This window comes from Pseudonaja textilis, chromosome Z, assembly GCF_049901715.1.
Source record: "Pseudonaja textilis isolate UNSWEBS1 chromosome Z, rPseTex1.2, whole genome shotgun sequence".
NCBI lineage: Eukaryota > Metazoa > Chordata > Lepidosauria > Squamata > Elapidae > Pseudonaja > Pseudonaja textilis.
The window spans coordinates 105,697,611-105,712,711 of record NC_142008.1 but is presented as its reverse complement, the minus strand read 5'-3'; the positions used below and the strand labels follow the sequence as shown (position 1 = coordinate 105,712,711).

Genomic DNA, 15,101 nt, shown 5'->3' with positions numbered 1-15,101 from the left:
GTTGTTCTTTTGTTCCTGATACCTGTTTTACCTGGGTGATTTTCTTTGTTCCTGATACCTGCTTTCAGCCTACATGAGACCTGGCATGTATCGAAGACATTGCCTACGTGAGGTCTGGCATATGCCAAGACCATTTGAGGCTGATTCATTACTGCATCTCCTCTGTTTTGGTTTTATGCAGAGGAGTTTCTTCTGGATCCTCATCCTTGCCCATGTGAAAGCTCGTGCGAATGTTCATATCGGGGTCTTCCGAGGGTATGGCTTTGTACAGAGGTTCCTTTTCCCAGAGAGCATTAACCTGTGCAATGGCACGCTTCTCTACTAACAATGACAGATTATTGGAGATAGTGCGAACAAAAATTGGTAATACACATGGAAGAATAACGCATCCAGCAGCAATCATACCTATGAGAGCTACTATAGCCTGTAATCCTGGCTGTTTTGGGAACCAGGAGCTGAACATATTCTTGAGGTCAATACCTTGCCATACTTGATCAGGATTATAGGTTAATTGTCACATCTCAGTTATTAATTGCGCTACGACTTTGCCAATTTTGTCAATTTGAAGACAACAATTTGTGAGATTGAACCTGCCACATACCCCCCCTTCCTTGGCTAATATGTAATCCAAAGCCAAGCGATTTTGGTAGACAGCTGTACGTAATTTGTCTGTAGCAGTTGCAAGAGTGTTTAGAGCCTTATCTATCCATTGGCCCGCTAAATCTAAGACAGCTTGTAAACGAATGATTCTATTAAGCATATATATGGGGGTCCTATATCCATAAGACCCGTCCTGGGCCCAAGTGGCCATGCTATAGGTGCAAACGATTCTCTCTGAGCTCCAGATATCCCCTGCATATTCTGATTGACAGGGGAAGTCTCCAAAGATATTGTCTGCATCCCTTTTTTTGCGAGATAACGTGTCATATACAGGGATGCCTAGTTCCTGCTTAATAGAGATTGGTAGGAGGAAAAAGGGGGGTCTTATCCATCCCAACATACATGATACTTGCCAGTCTGCTGGAAGGGATGTGTAGGCTAGGTTACCACAAATCCAATACATGTTATTGGACACTGTTCAGTTTTGGGAGGATGTAGTGTCGTTGAGATAAGGGAGGAGGGAGGTGTTGAATTTAGCAGGTATGGTGGTGGCATTGTCAGGTGCTGTCCAAATCTGGTAGGAGTCATCCCATGTGCCTAAACAAAGGAGATGTCCTACCAGAATGGACCCATTTTGGGAAAAGCAGTTTCTACCAATTAAGTTGGTAGTGATTGTCCAGATAAGGGGGTTAGAGGCTGTTCTAGCTGTTATATTTCCTATAGAAGACATGTTGTTGAACAGTGATGGCGAGGCTTCTAAAGCTTGCCATGGCCACTGTTCTCCTGTGGTGGTTCCCCCACAGACAAACAATTGGGTATTACAAGTTGTTTTGCAATTTTTTCCTGCCATGTCCATGAACAAGTTTTTTGCAATAATGCTGGTATCAGGGGCTCTATTCAACTTTCTTAAATTGTTGTACACTGACCAGCCTAACTATGTTTCCTTACCCTCATATATTACTTCTGTTTTGATAGTAATGTAAGTGTTTGGATCTGATCCTGTGCCATCAATCCCTATACCATAAGTATCCATGGCGGGGTGTTGTCTGGAGATAGTGATTTCTACCTTATTGTCTGTGGTAGACTCTGATACTTGTTTGAAGTGTGACAGATGATTGCAGCCTGAGTACCCTCCCCCAGTGTAATCACAGACACAAGACCAACCTGAGCACTCAACGGAGCCCCTACAAGGGATCCATTGATTAGGGTTTCCTATGGCCCAATTGATGGGCATAGGACACAAATATTTATGACTGTGAGCGTACCTGGTTTTCCAATCGGCTGACCCACAAGAGTATCCCCCTGGTTTATAACAAGCAATGCAAACATCAAAAATTAAAACAATTGGGTTAGTACCATCCTTTAGCACAGTGGTGTGATTTAGGTAGTAAAGTTTTCCCTCCCCCTCAGGATCAGCTCTGCCAGAGGCCCTTGGAAGTCCGGCCCACAAGGTAACATTGAGGTGAATGGCCGCCTTGGGGTCATAACAAACAGTTTTGGAGTTCATTTTACATAGATGGTACATGGTCCCGTTATTTTGGCAAGTTTTTCCGGTAGGAAGGCACTTTTGTGGTTGCTGGGTATGATAAATAAGAGTTAGTTGAGTGAAGCCTGCTTGTGTGGTTTTGGTCAAGCAGGGGGTACAATCATCTGGCTTGGTGGGGTTTTGCGACCTTTTAGCCCGATGCAGCAAAGGGGGTTTCTGAATATGGATGTCAGGCTGACTCATGAGCTGTCTGCAATGACGAAGAGGTGAGCGGGGTCTGAGGACTGTCCAGGAATCATAAGTGTTGCGTATGGAATCATAGAGGCATCAACCAGAGCAGTAGTAGGTGGTTGCAGTAGGATGAAGTATGAGGAGTGTAGTCCGAGGAGGATGTTCAAAGGTGTTGATCTGGAAAGAGGCATTGCTGGGGATGTGGAGCCATGGCTGAGGAAGTGTTGACCATCTTAGATAAGGGGGAAAAATGTCCCAGGATGCGGTGCAGGTCAGCAGGAGTGGAGTATCTGGTGTAAAGTACGTTACTCGAGACAGAATGGACACCTTGGATGCGTGCACAGCAAGAAGGAGGGTCAGCAAGGCAACATAACAGATCATGTTGATATATCTGCAGGTGTTGATTTTTCTACCTTGGGGTGGTATGGTCTGATGTGCCATCCAGGAAGCCACAGGACATGATCTGGAAGCTGGATAGCCGTGTAGCCACGACCCCAGGTGAGGAGATCAGCAGGACCTTTCCAAGTAGGGTCTGGCAGTTGGCGGTAGTATACCTGTGGTTTGGGAGAGTCAGGGTGATGGGGGAAGGAAAAGTGTCGTTCCGCTGCCATCGTAGCAGGGGTGCCAGAGAGATTGAGGAAATTAAGTGTATAAAGACAGAGATTAAAGGTGTTTTGCATCGCCGGGAGGCCAAGGGTTTTTTTCCCTTTGGTCAGATGTCGTTCTAGCACTGTTTTTAACATTAAATTGGCTCTCTCCACCAGGGTTTGTCCCTGACTATTATAAGGGATCCCAAATTTGTGGGTGATTTGCCACCTGGTGCAAAATTCTGACATAGCTGTACTAGTGTATGCAGGACCATTGATACAAGTATAATGATTTAAATTGAAATGAAATAAATAAAATAGAATTAAGAGAGTGAAAAGAGGGGAGAAGACATATAGAAAATATAGAATATTAAATAAGATATGAAATGGTATATAAGGTGAGCATGAATTTGATTTATGTCTCTACAAAAAGATGTAACCCAGGGCTAAGCCGCTTTCCAAAAGGAAGTTTTATGTTTTCATGTTTTGTGTTTTGTTTGTCTATGTTTGTTTATTGAAAATTAATAAAATTTTGGAAGAATGTTGGAAGAGAACATGAAATTGTAAACAAGACAGATGAAAGTATAAGTACAATGAATAAAAATATATAGAAATCTAGGTAAAAGAAATACAATTGAATAAGAAGAAATTGAGATAACCATAAAATAAAATTAAGAGAAGTAAAGGGAGAAATAGTGAGAAGTTGGAAAAAGAGTAATAAGATATGAAGTTGAATACATAAGATGAATATGCATACGAAATTGTGTCTGTATGGAAATGTGATAACCTGGAACTATGCTGTACTCAAATAAGATGTTTTATTTGTTTTGTTAAAACTCAATAAGCAGCTTTCAGAAAAGATGTTTTATGTTTTATGTTTTGTTTGTTTGTGTATTGTCTTTGAAAATTAATAAAATGTGTTTTAAAAAAAAAAGAATAAAGGGTTGCCGCAGCTGCTGTGCTAACAGGGCAGTCAGCTGGCGGCAACAGCTGATGCCGTTTGACAGCTCCTTTTATAGCTGGCTGTCAAATGGCATCAACCAATAGGAGCAGTCCACATTCCTGCTAGAAGCACGGACCGGAGTGAAGACTGCGGGTTAGTCCATTGAACGCTACACTCCTTTCCCTCGCATGGAGCATGTGGAGTCTTTAAGGTAGGCAGGCGGCCGGATTGTCTCAGTTCTGGTGGAGCTGATGCAGGAAAGAAGTCCTCCGCTTGCTGGGCTGCTTCTGGAGTTAAAGGAACTGGAGTCTCGGCTTTGGGCGACTCTGGGCGAGAGACCAGCGGCAGTCCAGGTAGGCTTGCTCACTTGTAGTGTCTCAGGGAAGTCTCTGCATGAGTCGGCTGATCTTTTTCACTTGGCATATAACAAGGGTCATCTGTAACCACGCTCCAGCACCTTTTAAGTTGGTCAATGTGCCGGCGCCAGATGCAACTGTCTTGCAGCAGGACCCTGTAAGACTTAGGACCTGTTACTGCCACAATTTGCCCTGACACCCATAAATGGTGACCCGTGTAGTTACGGGCATAGACCCGGTCATGTTGAGCAAACTCCCTTGTCTGGCTATCTGACCCTAGGGGGGTGACTGGGGCATAATGAGGATGGAGCCTGTCTAGGGTGGTTCTCAGGCGTCTGCCCATGAGGAGCTCACTGGAGACTTGTTAGAAGTGGCACAGGGGATTGTGTGTTGGGTCAAAAGGTACCTAGAAAGCTTAGAGTGCCAGTCTATAAGGCCAAACCTTTCCAGGGCCTCCTTAACTGACCTGACTGCCCTTTCACCCATGCCATTACTAGCAGGATGAAAAGGAGCTGTAAGGGCGTGCCTTATCCCTAGGTTGGCTAAGAAAACCTCAAACTCATAGGATTTAAACTGGGGGCCGTTATCAGACACAATGACGTCAGGGAGGCCATGGGTAGTGAGTACCCTAGTTAGAGCCTTTGTAACAGCTTGTGAAGTTTTGGGAGTCATTAAGGTCAGGTCTATCCATTTTGAGAAGGAATCCACCATTACCAGGAATGTTCACCCATGAACAGGGCCAGCTAGATCAATATGCAACCGGGACCAAGGGGCCCCAGAATCTTCCCACCTGCCTGGAGTAGATGTGGGTAGAGCAGGCCTGGTAGCCTGGCATGGCTGACAAGCATTCACCCAACTAGGGATTTGAGCATCCATGCCTGGCCACCATATGTAACTGCGAGCCAGAGCCTTCATCCTGACAATGCCAGGATGGCCTTCATGCAGGACCTCTAAAACTGAGTCCTGCAACTTGGAAGGGATAACTACCCTCGTTCCCCACAGTAAACAGCCTTGCAAAGACAATAGTTCTTGTTGGTGAATCTTGAAGAGCAGGAATTCGGGGGCATAAGAAATTGCTGGCCACCCCCTTCCCACCCAGTCCAGAACTTGGGTGATTACCTAGTCCCTAGAAGAGTGGGCAGCGATGTCAAGGGCAGTGATGGGGAGTTTGAGATTGTTGATCTGGAAAACAGCATTAGTTGCTGCAGGATCTTCCACAGGAACAGGCAGAGGGCAGCGACTGAGAGCATCAGCATGGCATAGACTCTTGTCAGGACAATGAACCAGCGTATAGGAATAGGCAGCCAGAAATAAAGTCCACCTGGTTATTCTTGGAGACAAAATCTGAGGGGTTTGTTTTTCACCAGACAAAAGGACTAACAGAGGCTTGTGATCCATGATCAATTCAAAATAGTGCCCATATAGGAACTCATGGAATTTTTTGACAGAAGCAACTGCAGCCAAAGCCTCCTTGTCAATTTGGTGGTAATTGGTGCCTTAGAACCATTTGGCAGTCTATGACTTAAAACAGCCCCTATGCCAAAAGGAGAAGCATCTGCAGGTAGAACTAAAGGCAACTGTGAATTGAATTGTATTAGTACCGCATTGAATGTAAGTAATGATTTGACAGTGGAAGGCATGGGCTTCCCTAGGTCCCCAACGCCAGGGGGATTGCTTGTCCAAAAGTCTGTGTAGAGGCTCTGCAACGGAAGCTTTGTGAGGCAGGAATGCAGCATAAAAGTTAAGAAATCCTAAGAAGGCCTGGAGCTCAGTCTTGTTAGTAGGCATGGGTGCCTCATGGATAGCCCTTACTTTGGACTCAATTGGGTATATACCAGAGGCGTCAATTCTATAACCCAAAAATTCTACTTGCTTGGTGGCAATAGTGCACTTGTCTTTTTTTAACTTAAGGCCATGCTGTCTGAAACGATTGAGGACTGCTCTGACTCTTTGCAGTAACTGAGGCTTGTCAATGGCTAATATTAAAATGTCATCCAAGTAGGGAACTACACCTGGGAGTCCTTGGAGAAGTCTTTCCATTAAGGATTGGAAAATCCCAGGGGCTACGCTTATGCCAAATTGGAGGCACCTGCATTTGAAAGCATCCCTGTGCGTTACTATAGTCTGTAATTCTGTGACTGTGTCATCAACAGGGAACTATTGATAGGCCTTATGACATGTCTAATTTGGCGAGAATGGTTCCTGGTTCAAAAGAATGCAGGAGATGCTGTATAACAGGTACTGGATAGGCGCTGATTTGTAAGTATCTGTTCAATGTAATCAGCGCAGATTCTCATGCTACTGTCTTTCTTTAGGGGTGTAACTATTGGGGTCTCCCATTTTGCAAAGTCCACAGGCTCCAACACCCTTGTTTGATTAATTTGTCCAGCTCAATGTCCAATTTGGGGTGGATTGCAAATGGTACCCTTCGAGGCTTTAAATGGATTGATACTGCCTAAGGGTCCAAGTTAAATGATATTGCGGTTCCTGAGTAACACCCCAGCCCCTCGCTGAACACATCAGCGAAGTCCTTAAACAAAGTATCCACTTCAGTATTTGAAACAGAGTGGATGCCGGTTACGTGGAGGCCAAGGGCAGGGAACCACTCTAATCCCAATAGGCTAGGGAGGGCACCATCCACTACAACTAAAGGCAAGTAACCTTTAAAATTTTTGAATTATATAAAAAAAAACCTTGCCTTTTCTGAGGACTGGGATGGTTCTGCCTTGCTAGTTGCGTAGGGTCAAGTGGCAACAGCTGATGCCGTTTGACAGCTCCTTTTATAGCTGGCTATCAAACGGTATCAACCAATAGGAGCGGTCTGCATTCCTGCTAGAAGCGCAGACCAGAGTGAAGACTGCGGGTTAGTCCATTGAACGCTACAGATGGGGTTTAGATTTAGTAACTAAATAATTGAGACATTAAAAAAGCTATTAACCCTCTGAATACAAAAAGTCACCCTCAAATTAAATCAAGTTATTTCAATCAAACACATTAAATATAAAGAAATTATAACTGCAAATGCTAAATCACATTGTACCATAGTTAATTTTTAATAAGATCAGTGACTGCAAAAATTTAATGTAATTTAATTTTTTTCAGTATTTCCATAAGAGCCTTTTGTAGGTCCTTGTTCCTAAAGCTATAAATAATAGGATTCAAAACTGGTGGCAACGTTGTGTACAAAACAGCAGAAAGTAAGTCCACAGAAGGAGTAGACAGTGATTTGGGTCTCATATAGGAAAATACAGCTGTGATGATAAATAAAGAAAAAACAGTTAGGTGGGGAGTGCAGGTAGAAAACACTTTATACCTGCTTTGACTTGTTGGTATTTTCATCACTGCAGAGAAAATATGAGTATAGGAAGCAAAGATGAATGCAAAAATAAAAGAATCCAAAAAGAATGCAACAAGTATCACCATTTTACTGACTTTTGTATCTGTGCAAGAAATCTTTTGTAATTGAGGAATATCACAGAAATATTGGCCAATTGCATTGGACCCACAGAAGTTTAATTTAAAAGTCACACTAGTTTCTAATGCTGCATGGATCAGATTACATATGAAGGAGATTGCTACCATTTGAATGCAGGCATTCCAATTCATGATCAGCCTATAATGCAGAGGACGACAGATGGCTACATAACGGTCATAAGCCATGAGAGTTAATAGAGCAAGCTCCCCACCAACAAACATGACCATTAAAAAGATCTGTGTGACACATCCAGCAAAGGAAATCCCTTTATTGTTTGTCAATGAAATAACTATGGATTTTGGAACTGTTGTGGAGATGGAACAAATATCTAAAAGAGAGAGGTTGACCAAAAAGAAGTACATTGGACTATGAAGATTGTGCTCAACAGCCACTGCTATTATAATGAGAGAATTTCCCATTAAGGCTGTTATGTAAACAATAAGGAACATCACAGAATGCAACATTTGCAAATCTGGGTCATCAGAAAATCCCATCAGAACAAACATAGAAGACTGGTTGGCCATTTCGTCTATTTGAATCCTGTGGAAAGTAGTTAAATGATTAATCAATTTGTGGAGAATATAAATTTCATAACATTTTCCATCCAATTTTCTAATTGCTCATCTAACAATATTGCAAGATTGGAATATCAACAGTATGGATCCCACAGATAAAAAATTCTAATCAATCAAAAATATTATTACTATTATTTAAGGTGATAATATACACGACCCTTAATCCATCATTCAAATAGGTCTTGCAAATGTCTCCAGAGACAGATGTTGTTCATATTCTTATCATAACACTATTAAATATATAATAATATAAATCTAATAATGATAACAGCATAAGTTTCCCCTATTTCAGCAAGAGAATAAATGCCTCACTTTTATTTATATTTAAAATTTAGCACTAAAGTTTCTCTTTATGTAGAATTTTCATAATTACATTAAACTGAACCAACCTGAACCAAAATGCTAAGCATGTTTAGAAACACTGGTTAAGAATTTAGAAACACTAAAAAAGAAATTTACCTTGCTTCTCTTTAAAAATCAGTGTGATATTCTTCTTGGCTGTAATCTGACTGGTGTATTCATATGTAGTAGGGAAGAACTATTTTGCCACTGTTGTTTCCTGTAATATTTCAGAATCATTCCTTGGGGTCCATAATAATTCCACAAAGAATCATTGTTGTTCACTCTGGTCTTGGGAGCTTCATTGTAGAATCACAATTTCTTAGTTGAACAGCACACATTAAACCATAAAATAAAATAAGGAGCTGGCTATTTTCAAACATCAGTTTGTAGTTTACTATATCACATTTACACAAAGTTTCATTCTTTCTGTTCTCTAACCTAAACAACCTCAGAACACTTTATCAGTAAAGAAGTAAATTCATCCTGCCTAGGTTTGCTCAGTGCAGAATTTCAAGGGAAGTTTGCAAATCTGGATCATCAGAAAATCACATCAGAACAAATTCTCCCCCTGTAGATTGGTTGGACATTTCATATATTTGATTCCTGCAGAAAGTAGTTAAATTAGTGAAGAATATAATTTTCATAACATTTTCCCCTCCATTTTATAAAATTTTCATCTAACAATATTGGAATATCAATAGTGTGTCCCATAGACAAGAAATTCTAATGAACTTTCATAAAAATCACTTATCTGCAGTACTTTAAAAATAATTCTCACTATCAGTACTACTGCTTGTAATTAGAAAATAAAATTATTTTCTGAAATGTTTAATATTAATCAACTTGGCCCCAGGCTGAGACAATTTTACAGTTTATTCATGTAAACAATATAATTTATTTGTACAATGCCTGTACTATTCAGAATTCAATCTGTTTGAAAGATTAGAACTTATTTTAAATAAATTTTCTATAGTTATGTGTAAGTGAGTCCAAAAGGAAAGTTTTAACTCATTACTTCCATATTATTGTACTTCAAATTCCAATTATCTCCTTTATATTTTAAATGCCACAATTGATTGTTTGCATTGTTACATTATTTAAGGCAAAGGTTCTTAAAATCTTCAATTTCTATCCCTGTTTCATTATTACTGATAATTAAATAGTATTTATTCAATCATTTTCATCTAATAAAGAATTGGGAGTGATGAACAATCTGAAATATCAAGGGCTCAATGAGCTGAAGAGATTTGTGAACCTCCTTTTCAGGAAATATGAACGACACTTATAGAATTCTTATTGCATTATGATTCTAGCATTGGGAGGCATAACATTTCTAATGGGAATAGTATTTTATAGGAAGAAGTATGAAATGTATTAAATATTATTGCAAACTCTAAATATAATAATCTAAACTTTTACACCACTATTAGGATAGTTCTGTACATTAGACAACAGAGATAGCATACCAATATCATAACAATGTTAAAATATATTATAATATTATAAACAATATTACAATGTTTAGTTATTTAATCATTATTAAATATTATTATTGTTGTTATTGTTATTATTGTTATCATGAATTGGCAGATAATATTAACAAAATATTAGTAAATTACTATTCCAGTAAATGGCTCATATTCTACTCATATCTAAAATACAGCATTCTTTAAATTTAAATATTACAAGTTTACTGTTAATTGTTAATAATTACATTAAACCCAATGTTACTTTAAAAATATGTTGAATATCCTTAAACATTGGTCAGTCTTGGTTATAAATCAAAAGGATTGTACTTACCTGTGTTGTTCTGGAAGATCAATGAACCATTATTTTTTTGTTATAATCTTGTGCATTTATGTGTAGCCCAGAACAAGAAATATTTTGTTACTGTTGTTTTTCTACCATACACCAGAGAGTCATTCATTGGGGATCACCACAATTCCACGAAGAAGTATTGTTTTTCCCATTGATCTTGGAAGCTACATTATGGAGTCACACTTGGTTTCTTAATGGCACAACATTTATTAAACTATGAAATAATATCATGGACTCTATAGACACCAGCTTGTGGTTCATTGTGTCACATTTAGGTAGATTTTCACTCCTTCTATTCTCTAGCCTAAAAAACATGGAACTTTTAATGAGGAAAATAGTAAAACTCTGTGCTCAGTGCAGAATTTACTGCAGCATCAAAAGAATCTCCCCACTACCACTGATGTTGATACAAATAAATTGTAGGGGAGGAAATTAATATCAATAGCATTTAGTATTATATATTGCCTCATAGTGGTTTATGGCACTCTCTGAGAGCCCCAACAATCTGGGTCCTCATTCTACTGATCTCGGAAGATGGGAAGGCTGAGTCAACCTTGAGCTAGTCAGGATTGAACACCTGGCTGTGGGCAGTTAAACTGCAATACTACATTCTAACCACTGCACCACCATGGATTAAAGCAATCAGACCTCAGGAAGGAGGTAGATATTGACAAACTGAAAACTATGATGAGGGCAGGAATTCCTGCCAATAGGAAATTAGCCATGCCCAAGCTACAAACTTCCAGAGGAATCTCTATAACACAGCTGAGAAGATTTGACATCTTTTGTTCTTTTGTTAAATATCAATAGATCACCCATTGCACAAAAGTAGAGCTGAGCCAGGAAGAGAAGAAATTATTCCTATGGAATAGTCTTGAATATTGTTTTTTTTAAAACAGTTTTATTAATTTTGACAACAAACAAAAACACATAAAACATAAAAACATCATCCTTTCCTTCATGAGTTTACAGACAGTGTATCGGTTGGTTTATCACTTTTTTTTGTGCATCCATTTCATAGTCTCCATTGTAGCTATATTGCATAATAGCTCATATTATCAATCAACAATTATATAGCCTGATATCATTATTAAACAATCATTTGACTATAATTTTATTAATTCATACTTTAGCGAGATAACTATAGTTTACTTTTTTAAGCAAATTTTATTAATTTTACAAAACAATATACAAACAAACAAAACATAAAATATGATGACATAAGAAATCTTTTTCTAAAAAAAACAATACAACATCTTATTTAAAGACAGAATTATTCCAAGTTATCACATTTCCATAAAAACACAATTTAGTATATATATTTACCTTATCTGTTCATCTTCATATCTTATTCCGAACTTCTCTTTATTACTCCCTTTCCTTCTATTTATTCAAATTATATCTCTTTAACTTTAGATTGTATACATTTTTTATATCCATCTGTCTTATACAATTTCCTTGTTCTCTTCCAATACAAAAACAGACAAGACATAAAACATAAAAACATAAAACATCTTTTCTGAAAGTTGCTTGATCCCGGGTTAAAAGTCATCGTACAGACACCACTTCAAAAATCATGTTCCTTTTATATATCATTCCATATCTTATTACCGTTTTCCATTTTCTATATAGCTTCTTCCTTTTTTAAACTCTCTTAGTTTTATTCTACTTATCTCATCTCAGTTCAAATCATAATACTTGTCATTTTTTGTCTGTTCTCAACTATTCATTCATCTTTTCTCTTTAAATAAAACTTCTCCTGTACACTGATTGGAGTATGACGCCTTTAACTCTTTCCCCTAACCTAATAATACTTAATATCACACATAACTTGTATTGAGATTCTGTTTAGCACATCCTAAAGTTACACAATGTATTATATAGAGAGAAAAAGGAAAAAAAAAAAGAAAGAACAACAATAACAAAGGAACAAATTTATAAATATATAATGTAGCTAGTACCCCTGTCAATACCATTTTAATCATACATATTAATACTCATTTATATCTTAGACATTTTATCCTAAAAACGCCTATAATAACACAATCTTATGTACATTACAGAATCCCTTTTTCAATTAGATTTACCCATTGTCACTAAATGAATTTTGTTTCTTTAAATCTTGCTTCCCATCATTGAGACTTCTCACCCCTTCCTTTCTCCCTTGCTTATTCTTTTCTTTACCCTTTTTACCCTTTTGTCTCTCCACCTCCCTTTTCTTCTTCTGCTTTCCCCCTTTCTGTTGTTTTCTAACCTTATATCCACCTTTCAACTCATTTTTATCTTTTTGGTTGTTTTTTTTAGGTTTTAAAATCCCTTTTTTCTTTTCCTCTTTCTTCTCCTCCCCAAATAGGATCACATGTTCATCAAAGATGGTTTCTTCTTTGTCCCGATTATCCTGCTGCGCAATCAATTCTCCATAAGAATGTACCGCCATTTCTAGAGATTGAAAAAGAGTGCCCAAAGTATCTTTCCAGGCTTGTTCTTCCTTTTTATATTTTTGATATTCAGTTTTGGATTTATCCAAGGATAATGCCATTATAAAGAGGAAAAAATTTTCCCAAAACAACCACCCGAGTGTTTTTAAACAAAGAAAAAAAAAAGATTTCCCAAAAGATCCAAAGTCACCAAACAATCCAGATAAACTATTTCTTTTAGCACTTTTTCCCTTCTTCCATTTCTTTTTCTGGGGTTGCTATTAAGTCACAAAGTTCCAATTGAAATATGTCTTTTTGAAGTCTTATTAATGTTCAAATGGCTCTTTAAAATTCTAGGCAGTTAGCTCCTTATTTTCAAATTCTACTTCAATTTTTTTTCCCACTCACAGCAAAAGAAAATTTTTTCTTTAAATATTTAGAAATCCATATCCCTTTGGCATTAGCATAATCTTTAGCATTTAGCATACCTTCAATGCGGGTTTTCCGATTTCTCTCAAAGCTGTTCCGTTTGGAAGGAGAGTGAAAAGAAAAAAGTTTTCCCTTTGATATCCATTCGCTGCTTACTCAGTCTGGGAACGATGTATCTTTAATAAGTATTAAATATAAGGATACTTTCACTGTTACTTTGTCCCGATCAGCAAAGATCACTTTCACTTCTTCACAAGCTCTTCCAGCACTTTTTTTTTCCGGCTGAGCTCTTCTATGTGGCGGCCATTACAGACCGCCGCTCAGCTGCCTTCGGAGAGGGAGATTTAGCCGGCTAGGGAAGAGAGATGCGATGTCTCTCATCCCTGCCAGAGCCCCTCAGTCTTCACCACCTTCGGCAAAGGTGGCTTAGCCCCGAAGCCAAAAGGCTCGGGGCACTCAGGCAGTGAACACAGGCAGGGACTGCACACAGTCGCGGATTCCTGCCTGCACCGAAGCGCCACAAACCGGAAGTCCGAGATAACTATAGTTTACTTAATTTATTTTATAGCAAATCATAAAGTCTATCTTAATAAAATTTTATAAAGATAATATCATAGAAAAAAAGGAAATATGTATTCATTGTTTCCTAAGGTTCTAAATATTCTATTATTATATTTTATTATCTAACCATTGATTGGAAAGGTCCCAAACTTCATAACATTGTTTATCTTCTTGTTCTCTAATTTCAAATGTCAATCTACTCATTTCAGCACATTCCAATATTTTCTTAATAATTTCTTCCTGTGATGGTATTTTCTCACTCTTCCAATTTTTAGCAAATACAATCCTAGCCGCTGTTAATACATTTACAATCAAATATTTCAAATTTTTATTGTATGTATCAGGTAAGATTCCCAATAAAAAAATATCTGGTTATAAATCTATATGTTTCTTTGTCATTTTTTCCAACCATATGTGAATTTTAGTCCAACATTTTCTAGCGTCCTCACAAGTCCACCACATATGGTAATATGAGCCAGGTGTCTGATGACATTTCCAACACTTTTCAGATTTATTCTTGAACATTCTTGCTATTCTTGTTGGGGGGAAATGCCACCTATAAAACATCTTATACAAATTTTCTTTATATGCTGTTGACATCGTCATTTTATAATTTTGCGACCATAGATTTGCCATTTCTCTAAGTCAATCCCATATCCAAAATTCTTCCCCCAAGCAATCATTGTTTCTTTAACTTGTTCTTCCTCTAGTTTAATTTCCAGTAAATAACCATATAGTTTTTTAATCACTTTTTCATCAGTACCTGTCAAAATCTTATCTAAGTCAGTCAATTTATCATAAAATCCCTCTGTTTTAGAATCTTTAACATACCTTGAGTGTATTTGCGCATATGAAAACCAATTCATCTTTATGCCTTGTTCTTCTAAGTTTTGCATCATTTTAAGTTCATCCTTTTTATCCAATATTTCCCCATATCTGTTTGTTCCTTCTTGTATATTATAGGATAAGAAAAAGCTTCAATAGTTGATAACCAAACTGGGATTTTCAAATAACATTTTGTCTTAATTTTCTCCCAGTTTAACCATAAAGACTCCCGTATATAATGCCTTCTAAAATAGCCCTGCGATTTAGTTCCCTTGTACCACAGAAAAGCATGCCAGCCCAGTAATAGATCATGTCCTTCTAGTGTCAACAATCTAGTCTTTCTTAATGTTATCCATTCTTTAGCCCACATCAAATTTTCAGCTTGATAATACAGCTCCCAATTAGGGAGGCCAAATCCTTCTCTAATTCTAGCATCTTGTAGAAGTTTTAATTTTA

The 15,101-nt window shown here is 37.9% G+C and overlaps 1 long non-coding RNA gene and 1 pseudogene across 1 annotated transcript in view; one reads left to right on the top strand and one right to left on the bottom strand.

The window, feature by feature from the left end:
• Positions 1-15,101, top strand: part of LOC148124208 (uncharacterized) — a 465,649-nt gene that overhangs the window by 446,193 nt on the left and 4,355 nt on the right. The gene's annotated exons all lie outside the window — the stretch shown is intronic.
• Positions 7,249-8,202, bottom strand: LOC113448520 (olfactory receptor 14A16-like; annotated as a pseudogene).